At 38.8% G+C, this 11,165-nt stretch overlaps 1 long non-coding RNA gene across 2 annotated transcripts; it reads right to left on the bottom strand.

The window, feature by feature from the left end:
* Nucleotides 1-388: 388 nt before the first annotated feature.
* LOC137234627 (uncharacterized) lies at nucleotides 389-6,330 on the bottom strand. Of its 2 annotated transcripts, none has more exons than XR_010947849.1 (5): nucleotides 6,173-6,330; nucleotides 5,943-6,015; nucleotides 5,570-5,907; nucleotides 5,268-5,498; nucleotides 389-530 (listed from the first exon to the last, which is right to left on the bottom strand). It is a non-coding gene; the product is annotated as an uncharacterized lncRNA (long non-coding RNA). The 2 variants fall into 2 exon arrangements; XR_010947848.1 differs by having other exon boundaries at nucleotides 5,943-6,023.
* Between the last annotated feature and the right edge of the window lie 4,835 nt (nucleotides 6,331-11,165).

An 11,165-nucleotide genomic window follows, 5' to 3' on the forward strand; every position in this document is an offset into this window, starting at 1 on the left:
TACCTTCTGTCAAATCGTTTTTTCCATGAATGAAACGCGTCCTTTATGTTCAGATAATATTTAATTATAAATAATTCGTATATACAATGTTTTTGTACAATTTAAATTATTCCCTTATTACTCTAGTGTACTTTACATATCTGTATATTGATATATACAAGCTAATTAAGTACAATAACGTCTATTAATAGATGTGCCCTCTCTGAAACTTTCGAAGCTCAGTGATGACGCCCAATTTTTCCTGCGCTGGTGGTGTTGTTCAACATCAGTTTGCAGAGCCATATGAATTTTGTAGGGATAATACCGGAAGCCCCAATTCGTGCTATCAAAGTCGATTTATAGGTGATATTGACCCTTGGTCTTGACCCTTTCCCATAGTATGCTTGTTAGCGCCTTATCTGTGGTACTAAAAAGGCGGGGGGGATAATTGTCGCAGTTTTCTTATAATTTGAGCAAATTTATGTTCTTCCTTCAGCTACAGCTGGAATATTTGGAATATTGCTATGCGCACATCGTCAAAATCAAATTACCTAGAATGAGAAAGAAACTAATATCAGTAAGGATAGATTAAAATTTTTAGTATAATTAACCCGAAAAGTGTTCTATAAATAGGGCTCCACAATTAGCTCTTTTCTGAGAGGCCAAAGGCACAAGGGACTCAAGGAGATTTCAGATAACTAGAATCAGGGGTACCCGAAGATACTTCGCTGTTGCATTCATAGAGAACACAACATTATAACAAGGGATAATTGATTGATGTTACGAAGGAAATTAGACGTGCTACAAAAACAAATAAATGCAGATGACTGTTTAATTCATTATCCGAAGTTCTTGTATGGACGTGCAGTATGAAAAGTGCAAAGTACTGCTAAAACTGATTTCCCCGAGTAACCCGGGATCGAATTGATGTGACTACGCCTATCCTTATTTAGCAGCAGGGTCTAGAACCTGTTCCCTGTTGGACAGGAAAGTAAACGTTTGGTTATCTCCAAGTTGGTCATATGCTATTACAGAATATACTCGTTTGCTGCATCCGACCAGTACATCCAACTTTCCCAGATTTTCTGGGCTCAGCAAGGGTATCCTCCTGAATGGTGCATTTGTTGCACGCTGCTGCCTGGCCGCTCACCCAACAACACAAGACACGACGGAACTTTCCTTGGGACACCCAAGGTCACTAAGGCTTCTCATGGCTCCAGCGGGTTAGGGGGCTTAAAATATACCCGCGGTAGGCATGCCTGCGTAAGAGGCGATTAAAATACCAAATTGGTTCAGGGGGCTGTGTAGCGCAACCCGTTCAATGAGTTGCCAGCGCAATATATAGCTTCTCCAACCCAATTGTGAACCTCACCTACCCGTGGCGAATCCTGTTTCTTTAACAGCCGAGGCTCTGGCGACCCCATGTTCCTTATGGATCTACATTTGAAGGCGCTTAGTTAGCTGATATCGCTTACTTAAACGGGTGATTCTAAAGTAAAAACCAAAACAAAAGATAGGTTAGGTTGAACTGGCGGGTTCATGGCGACCTCACATAGACTGAATGAGTCCGTAGTGTTACCAGAAGTTTGTTTTAACGACCAAGCTAAAAACCCTATCAACAACCAGGACATGTTATAAAATAACTCCGTCTAGATCTGACAGCTGTCAGCTGGAGTCTTAGCCTGGCAAGCGCAGGGCACGGGCACAGAACGTAATCGATCGTTTCCTCCTCCAACCCGCACTTCCTACATCTGCTATCACTGACCAAGCCTAATTTAAAGGCATGTGACGCCAGAAGGCAGTGCCCAGTAAGAATACCCGTCATGAGTCTACAGTCTACAGTTTAATTATAATGAAAATATAAGAATCAGTGTTTATGAATAACATATTTTAATCTCTTACAACAACGTGATCGTTGGCTAAATCGCCATGTAGATAGTGTGGCGTTCCACCTTGTATAAACGTAGGTACCGTATGTGCTCAACCGTGCAAATGGACATAAGCAGTAACATTATTCACATAAACATAGCTTGGTATTTGTGCAGGCATCAATATAGCATACATTGGTCCAGTTCGGTGTGCACCAGCCACTGGTACAAACACTTTTGAATGCATAGCTTTCATATAGATTGGATGTACAGCAGTGCTCCGGTTGTGCCAAAATGTAATGGGCTGCTCAGTCTCTTGGTACGGCTGTATAGGTATGGGCGGGTGCAATGTATTACTAGTCTGCTCAAGATCGTATGGTACATAGATGGTTCGAAGACGCCAGAGGGGATTGGAGCCAGAGTTTTCGGACCCAGATCCAAAATATCAGTAACTCTGAAAGCACATCCGAGCATTTTCAAGCGGAAGTATTCGCCATAAGTTAGTGCGCTAAGCTGAACCTTCAGCGCCTGATACCCCAATGAAACAATTGCCATACTCAGTCAGGCAGTCAGGCCCCACTAAAGGCATTTGCGGCGTTCTAATAAAGTCAGAACTGGTCCTTCAGTGCGTAGAAAAGCTAAATCAATTAGGAGCACACAACGTAGTACTGTTGCCCTGGGTCCTAGGCCACAGGGGAGTAGAGGGTAATGAGCAGGCGGACTCAGTGTTTAAGTTATTGCGTCCCTCCCACAAATTGTCATCCTCCCAGCAGATCCTTGCAGCGGGTCTGCGCCATACTCTCCTCTTCCGGGAAGGTATCGACCCGAATCTGGGTCCTTCTCCTGACCCCGGTCCTGAGAAATGAGTTTGCTGGAAAAGAATCTTTTTAGGACGGTCATATATATAAGGGCCTGAAATATTTCAATGAACTTCCTTATCACATAAAAAGTAGTAATAACTTCAATACTTTTAAAAAAAGTTTTTTGGAGCATTGTAAAACCCTTCCAATAAGATAACGCTTTTCTCCTCTTATTTTTTACATGATATATCCGATACTGGAGCGCGAAAAGGGAATGGTAATATTGGAAGCAGCAAAATACAATGCATCCGGCCCTAAGGAAAAGAAAATCGGTCGCCACCTGTAACTCCAGACATTTCCAACAACTAACTTCGCTGGAATTCGGTATTTCCAGCTGGTATTTACTGTTGCTGATCGGAATCACTCGCATTCCGACAGCATTAATATAACAATAAAATTATATAATGTGTAACAAAAATAACGAAAATTATATAACGAAAATAAGGCCAAATAAAAGTTGGAGCAGGGGGGATCGGAAACATGTCCTTTTCAACCTCCCATTATATGTTGAGCTGTGCTAATCGGAATCTTCATGCATTCCGACTGCGTCTTTACTAAACAAAGTTGAGGGGTGATTGGATACACGTTATTATCAATTTCCAACATCCAAAGACATGTTTAGCTGTGTTGATCGGAGACTAATACATTCCGACAGCTTAAAATACAAATATAATTGAAAAATATAAGTTCCAAATTTTGTTGCCTTAAGCTGGGACCACTGGAGGATTGGAAACGCGTCCTTTCCAACCTTCCTAAAATGAGTGGCTCCCAGACTCGTCCCTTTGTCACGCTAGTAAATATGCTGATCGGAATCAAATGGCATTCCAACAGCATATTCAATAGAAATAAGTGATTATAACAATGAATTGTACTTAGTAGTTTAAGTTTTAGGCCTAAACAGCCGTAATAATAAATAAATTAAATTAAAAAAATAAATACTCTTGTCAGTGTTTCAAGTGCAAGGGATGGTTGCATCGGACAGGTTGCTCTGGGCTAGATTCCAAAATCCAGCGTCCTCGTAACTTTTATAAATCTTTTGTGGCTCTTTTTGTTCACGGCCTCATTACATTATGAGGAAATACGGCACCTGAGAACACAGCCGTATGAAGCTTAAAAACACAAGCATGTCTTCAGTGAACTCCACAAACAGGCGTCGGACCTCTATGCCGGTGATTCCTGTACTCAAAGAACAAAACTAGCAGAGGAGGAACGCACTCTCCCTAGGGAAACGAGAGTAGTCACTCTAGCTCAACTTCGAGCTGGATAACGTAACAGGTTAAACTCTTACCTATCCAGAATCAACCGACATACAAAACATTGTCCTGCTTGTAATGTGTCCCCACATAACACCAACCATCTCTTTAACTGTATTGTGGAACCAACGCCTCTAACACTCCTCTCATTATGGTCCACCCCTGTTGAAACAGAAAGTTTCTTTGGACTCCCGTTAGAGGATATTGATGACAATTTGTGATCGGTCGCACATATTGGATGGGGCGAAGCACTGCTACAACAACAACAGCAGGCGGACAACACGGAAAGAGAGGCAGCAACTGCATGACCCATCGATCTCGAGCCGTTCCTGCCAGTTGGCCCACAGGGGCATATATTAGCAGAAGGGTGGGAAAAGAGAGAACACTGGCGCAATATGCCAGGTCTGAGTCAATCTAAGTTCATGTTACAGCACAACTCGATATAGGGCATTAATAGGCCTCTCAAAAAGATAACCTAAGAACCCTAACGGCTATTCTTACAAGACACAATAGGCTGAACAGTCACATGCAAAAGCTGGGTATAATATCGAACAACACATACCGATTTTGTGATGGATCAGCAGACGGTGGCCATATCCTTCTAGATTGCGGCGCAATTTCAAGACGTAGGGCTAAGTTTATGGGCTCACCATGGCCAGAGCATTCCCACATTTAATCCCTCAAGCCAAGAACACTGCTGGGGTTCATCAAGGAAGTCGGCTAGGATGAGGTGCTGTGAAGGAGATGTGCAAGTCACTGTGCAATCCTCAATAAATTATCTATCTATCTACGTTCCGGTAACAAGCACCATTGTGGTACTAGCCCCACCATCTCGGGAACTATTGATATGACTACATTAAACCTTCTAGGAATTGAATATTAATAATGCCGGCAATGCGAAAGTCTGCTAAAATGTACCATTCTCCATGGAATGCTCGATATATAACTTTCCACGTTTTGAAACAGTGATGAAAAGAGCAAATTTTACTAAAATTTTAACTGGCTGTGGGTAGTAAGGTGTTGATGTCCTCTCTTAACGCAATGTAATGACAACTGCGATGCAGGGAAGACGACAAAAATCTTGCAAATCTACTGATAATAATTAATTTTTCCTCCCCTTCCATGCATACATACATATGTGTTTTTCTCCCAAACGCTAATTAAAAAAATTAATTGGTTTTCACATGAACTTCGAACTCTGTCGTATTTGCATTCTTCAGTTGATTATCAACAAAAGCATGACAAATTACCACTAAAAAATTCATACATGTTCCTTATATATTTAATATGGTAGCCAATTTACTTACCCTTTCTGGTGCGATGATTCCTGGACAATCGGGCCTGACTAGAAGGGATTTTTTTTGCCTTAAGAGAGCGTGCTTAACGCGAGCCATATCATGTTATGGCACACCTTTGGTGATTCAAAAAATCAAAGACATTTCTGCTTCTAATGCTTCTAGGATAGCAGCAGCAGCTCCCGGTGGCGCCACATAAAAACCAGTTGCATGCCGATCAGTTGCCTTTTTTGCTCCGGCTACCTATTCAATTTTAATTCACATTACATTATCTACTATTGCAATTTTAATAACTACAAATCAATATAAATTACCGAAGCAAATACTGGCAAACCAAGATGCGTAGTTCCACTCTTTTTTAGGGAAATACATCCAACCAGTTTGGTACCGTATTCCAAAGCATGTTGCTTGTAAAGTACCTTGCATCCTTGCCAAATGGCACGTGAATCTGCATTTAATTGTAGATTTCCTCTGATTTTGCCATATTCTGAGCTAAATCGCAACCCGGCGGAGATGCTATCTATTAGAATAATATAACATTTTTTTATTATTTTAAAATGCACATATGTACGTATGAATGAAAATCAGAAAGTAAATAATGTTGTTGTTGTTGTAGCGATAAGGACACTCCCCGTTATCGACTTTGTTGGTCCTTTACCGGATGCAGATCGGGTACGTTCCAGGAACCATTAAGGTACTAGCCCGACCATATCGGGAGCGATTTAGTTGACATGAAACCTTGTAGGCCATCCCGTCGATTCTATACAACTTAATATGGTAACGATTTAAAAGACGGTGCACCACCTAATTTTTATCAAAAGTTATCAAACGTGGAATCAGAAGACGCGCCTCGAGCTCCGTTTTTATTATTATTTGATATTTTTAAATTGGTGGTGTACCGTCTTGTAAAACGTTACCCTTAATATTATTTTGGGCGAAGGCCGCCAACGCAAAAAGATGGTCTCTGCAGCAAAATTTTTAATTTCCGTCACATGTCACAACTAAAATTAACTTAATGTTATTTTGGGCGAAGGCCGCCAACGCAAAAAGGTGTTCTTTGCAACAAAATTTTTAATTTCCGTCACATGTCACAACTAAAAGTACAAGATATTTTTCGCTGTAAACAAATATATTTTTTTTGCGTTTCAATGTTTTCCGGAATAATTAATGAACTGTCATTTCGATGACAGCATGAAACGTCGATGTGTTAGTGGAGAGCGAAAAAAGCTTTGAATGTGTGGGTGAACTGGTTACCTCCGTCTTGTAGGGTGGTGAGTTTTTGGTCAATTTCCGCCTCGATGATCTTAGACTTTTTCAGCAATGTATCACAGTACTTCGCCACATTTCAGCACTACTACAAGGTTATCGATCACTTGGGCGCCGATGAATAACACTACACACAGAAAAATGTCTTACATGAATCATGTTGAATCAACATGAACAGCTCTAGTACGTAAAGCAAAAACAATTTCGAAAAATCAATACGAACATTTTAACATGAATCGTATGGTTAAAATAACATGAACTATTTCTGCATTAGAATTACATTAGTATGTCGCCCTCACCATAAATTCCGTTTGATTTAACACGAACAAGTGTTGTTTTCGACCGCCATCTGTCCCCCATCAAAGATTGTGAACAGAATTTTGTTCTCAAAAGAACAGAAGTTAAGTCGTGGTCAGTGTTGCCAGTATTGGTAAGGTAAAATGGCTAAAAGTTCCAAAGTACCAAAGTTCTCTTATCAAAAAAGAGAAACATTATTGTTTGTGGCATATTGGAGAAACTTTGCTAGAGAACATCACGCTTTGGGAAAAACTATTTTCTGGGAATGGTAGAGGGGGTTGTACAGATCACAACTGTGAAAGTAGAACCTAAAGGAAATTAATATTTTAGTGTGTATATATGTATATATGGGTACCTACAGAAAATCTGATAAAATATATCAAATGAGGAACCCAAACACGCGTATTTACGTCTAGATTAGGGATCTGGAAACATAAATTTAATATCTCAATTCGATCAAAAGTAATGCGCGAAAAACCTTGCAAACCCCAGAAAAACTAACTTAGTAGTTAAACACGCCATTTTATTATTTAGTTCATATTTTGGATAAAAAATGTCTCTCTGGTAACACTGTTCGTTCGTTTTTCTATGTTGCGCTGCATGGCGGAACAAAACTAGTTTTCGTCGGTAAGTATCTGATTGCTAGTTTTTTTCATAAGATTTGACATAACATTCTCTAGCGTAGTACGATTTTGACATTACACCTGAGAATTACAAAAACAAAACACATGGAACGTTTGTATGTGTGTCGAGTCGCGGCCACCTTGTATTGTTCCGCCATGGCTGCGCTGCCTCTTGCATTATTCCGATTTTAATGTGCCAGCGCATACGTGGCGAAAACTGTGTGAATTTTTAATTATCTAAAACTTTATTTTCTAAAATTGTGCGAACCAAATGGGCGAACAAATAGATTTCCTTATGCCTAATTTCAACCAAGAGTCGGATGTGTTTTTTTTTTTTGAAGCTCCAGAGGAAATATTAGTTGATTGTTCTCCGAATAAAGAAGTGGAAGCTTTACGCGAAATTATTTGCCGAAGGATGCAATTTGATGAATGAATTTCACAAAGAGTTTTGAGCAAGTAATTTGTGTAATTTTTCGTGTTACCTCGGTATCAATAATCCGAAGGCGCTTCCATGGTATTTATGTGCAGAACAGAGTTTGGTATTTGTTTCCTTCTGTGAAAAGATATTTGCAAGTTGCAAGTTTTCATGTGGTTGTTGTAATAACATTAGGCAAAAAGTGTTCTGCGCAGAAATACTGGCCATGGCGTCGTTTGTTACCTATTACGACATTTTTTGGACGTATTTTAGCAGTTTTACAATTGCTTTGCAATTTAGGAAGTTTTAAATGAAACGACTTTTCTTTAATTTTCAGATTGTGGCTTAGATGCTGAAAGCATGTGTCTTCTAAACGATGCTGACTTGGCAGACATTTTCCCAAAGACAGAGATTGGGCTAAGACTAAAATTCAGGGAGCGGCTTTCACAATGGCGCCAAGACGAAGTAATTTTTCATTTTTATGTATTTGCCTGATTGTTATAAGGGGTATTCATGTTTAATTGCATATGGGTTGTAAATTACCGAATCGTGAGCGCCCTTTCTATTCAATAAGCAAATCAGCTGTTCGATAGCGTGCTGTCAGACGTTCAATATTTATTGATCGCTATCCATATTGACTGTGTAGTAAGGCATTGAATGCCGAAGCTTTTTGGCAATCCCGGGATTTCGGGATTTTAAAATGACAATTTTTCGGGGTTTCAGATATCGTCAAAAGATGTCGGGAGGGGTATCGAACAATGCGTTTGACTTCGGCAATACCATTGCATCGTGATCGTGAATACCATTGCTATCTTTTTAGGTGCCCACTCTTTCGCCTCTCAGCTCGAATAGGAGCAAGCTGACTTCCTTTGAAGACTTCAGAAATTCCGAAATAGCACAAAACAACTTAGAGGAGATTCTGAATGCCTCGTCTAAAGGCAAAAACATAATTAATTACCACAAAGAAAACTTCTTTCTGCTGGACAGTCACCGCGAAGCTATGATTGGGATTATTGTGAACTATTTCACCGAAAAAAACGAATACATGGCAATGAAAGATATTGCAAACTTTTCAGAGCAAATAATAACTTTGTTTCCCTCTGAAAATATGGTTAGTTCATTATAAAGTTGTAGGTCATAGCAGGAATTACCATTTGCTCGAGCATATCCAAAGTACCGATTACTGGCGACATAATGCAATGCCGCCCAGCGTTACACAGTCATAATGCAACGCCGCGCCATAATGCAATGCAGCGCAGCGTTACACAGTGGACCTACATTCAATGAAATATAAATTTCTATTTTATGTGGTGCGTCTTATAAATTTATTTAATTCGTATATTGTGGACCTACATACATTAAATCAAATATAAATTTTTATTTTATATGGTGCGTTGGCATGTTGTGGACCTACACTCAATCAAATAGAAATTTCTATTTTAAGTGGCGCATCTTATAATTTTATGGAAATTGTGTAGATTAGATGTCAACTCGAAAACACGTCGGAAAATGCGCCAAAGGACGCGGAATGTGAATCCACGAGCGGAAAACTAATATATTCAGAGGTTTGCGAAACGCGTCTTTTGGTACCTTTCCCGGCATTTTTCGGGTTGACGTGCAATCTACACAATTACCAATTTTATTTAATTCGTATGTTGTGGACCTACACTCAATCAAATATAAATTTCTATTTTATATAGCGCTATTATTGCAACCGCCGGGAGGGCAAAAATCCTACAGGAAATTTGTACGATAAGGCAACAAACGTTCGTAGAAAACTTAACAAGCAACGAGAACATATATTATTGGATGATACAGATCTGCCCCCTGTACCAGTGGTAATATTTTTTATTTCACTAACACAATTCCTTTGAAGATATCTTTAACTCGCCATTTTACTTTTTAGAGGATATTTTCAATAGAAAAGTAAAAATGCTTAAAAACTCACTTGGATATACATTGGTTAGTTAAACTACATACACTTCTACCCACATTTATTTCATTTTTATAGTTTTATTATTATTTCAAATTTTAGATTGAAATAGATTTTATAGCAAAGTACAAAGACAATGCAAATAATTTGATCAATGAATGGCCGGATTTTGGACAACTTATTATTCCCTATAAAAAAAAAAAAAAAAAAAAAATATGAGAGATAAAATTAAGGATAATGCATCAAACAACATGCTACTCATGATTGATGAAAATCTTGATTCGGGTAAATTGTATGCTATGCTAATGTTGACGTGATTTTAAATTTATTATACTCAGTTGAGCAGAGTTCACAGAGTATGATTGGATAACGGTTGGTTGTACAGGTATAAAGGAATCGAGATAGATTTAGACTTCCATATATCAAAATCATCAGGATCGAAAAAAAATTTGATTGAGCCATGTCCGTCCGTCCGCCCGTTAACACGATAACTTGAGTAAATTTTGAGGTATCTTGATGAAATTTGGTACGTAGGTTCCTGAGCACTCATCTCAGACCGCTTTTTAAAACGAACGATATCGGACTATAACCACGCCCACTTTTTCGATATCGAAAATTTCGAAAAACCGAAAAAGTGCAATAATTCATTACCAAAGATAGATAAAGCGATGAAACTTGGTAGGTAAGTTGAACTTATGACCCAGAATAGAAAATTAGTAAAATTTTGGACAAAGGGCGTGGCACCGCCCACTTTTAAAAGAAGGTAATTTCAAACTTTTGCAAGCTGTAATTTGGCAGTCGTTGAAGATATCATGATGAAATTTGGCAGGAACGTTACTCCTATTGCTATATGTACGCTTAATAAAAATTAGCAAAATCGGAGATGGACCACGCCCACTTTTAAAAAAAATTTTTTTAAAGTAAAATTTTAACAAAAAATTTAATATCTTTACAGTATATAAGTATATTATGTCAACATTCAACTCCAGTAATGATATGGCGCAACAAAATGCAAAAATAAAAGAAAATTTCAAAATGGGCGTGTCTCCGCCCTTTTTCATTTAATTTTTCTAGGATACTTTTAATGCCATAAGTCGAACAAAAATTTACCAATCCTTGTGAAATTTGGTAGGGGCTTAGATTCTTCGACGATAACTTATTTCTGTGAAAAAGGGCGAAATCGATTAAAGCCACGCCCAGTTTTTATACACAGTCGACCGTCTGTCCTTCCGCTCGGCTCTTAACACGATAACTTGAGCAAAAATTGATATATCTTTACTAAACTCAGTTTACGTACTTATTTGAACTCACTTTGTATTGGTATAAAAAATGGCCGAAATCGAACTATGACCACGCCGACTTTTTCGATATCGAAA

This window comes from Eurosta solidaginis, chromosome X (genome assembly GCF_040869045.1).
Source record: "Eurosta solidaginis isolate ZX-2024a chromosome X, ASM4086904v1, whole genome shotgun sequence".
Lineage (NCBI taxonomy): Eukaryota > Metazoa > Arthropoda > Insecta > Diptera > Tephritidae > Eurosta > Eurosta solidaginis.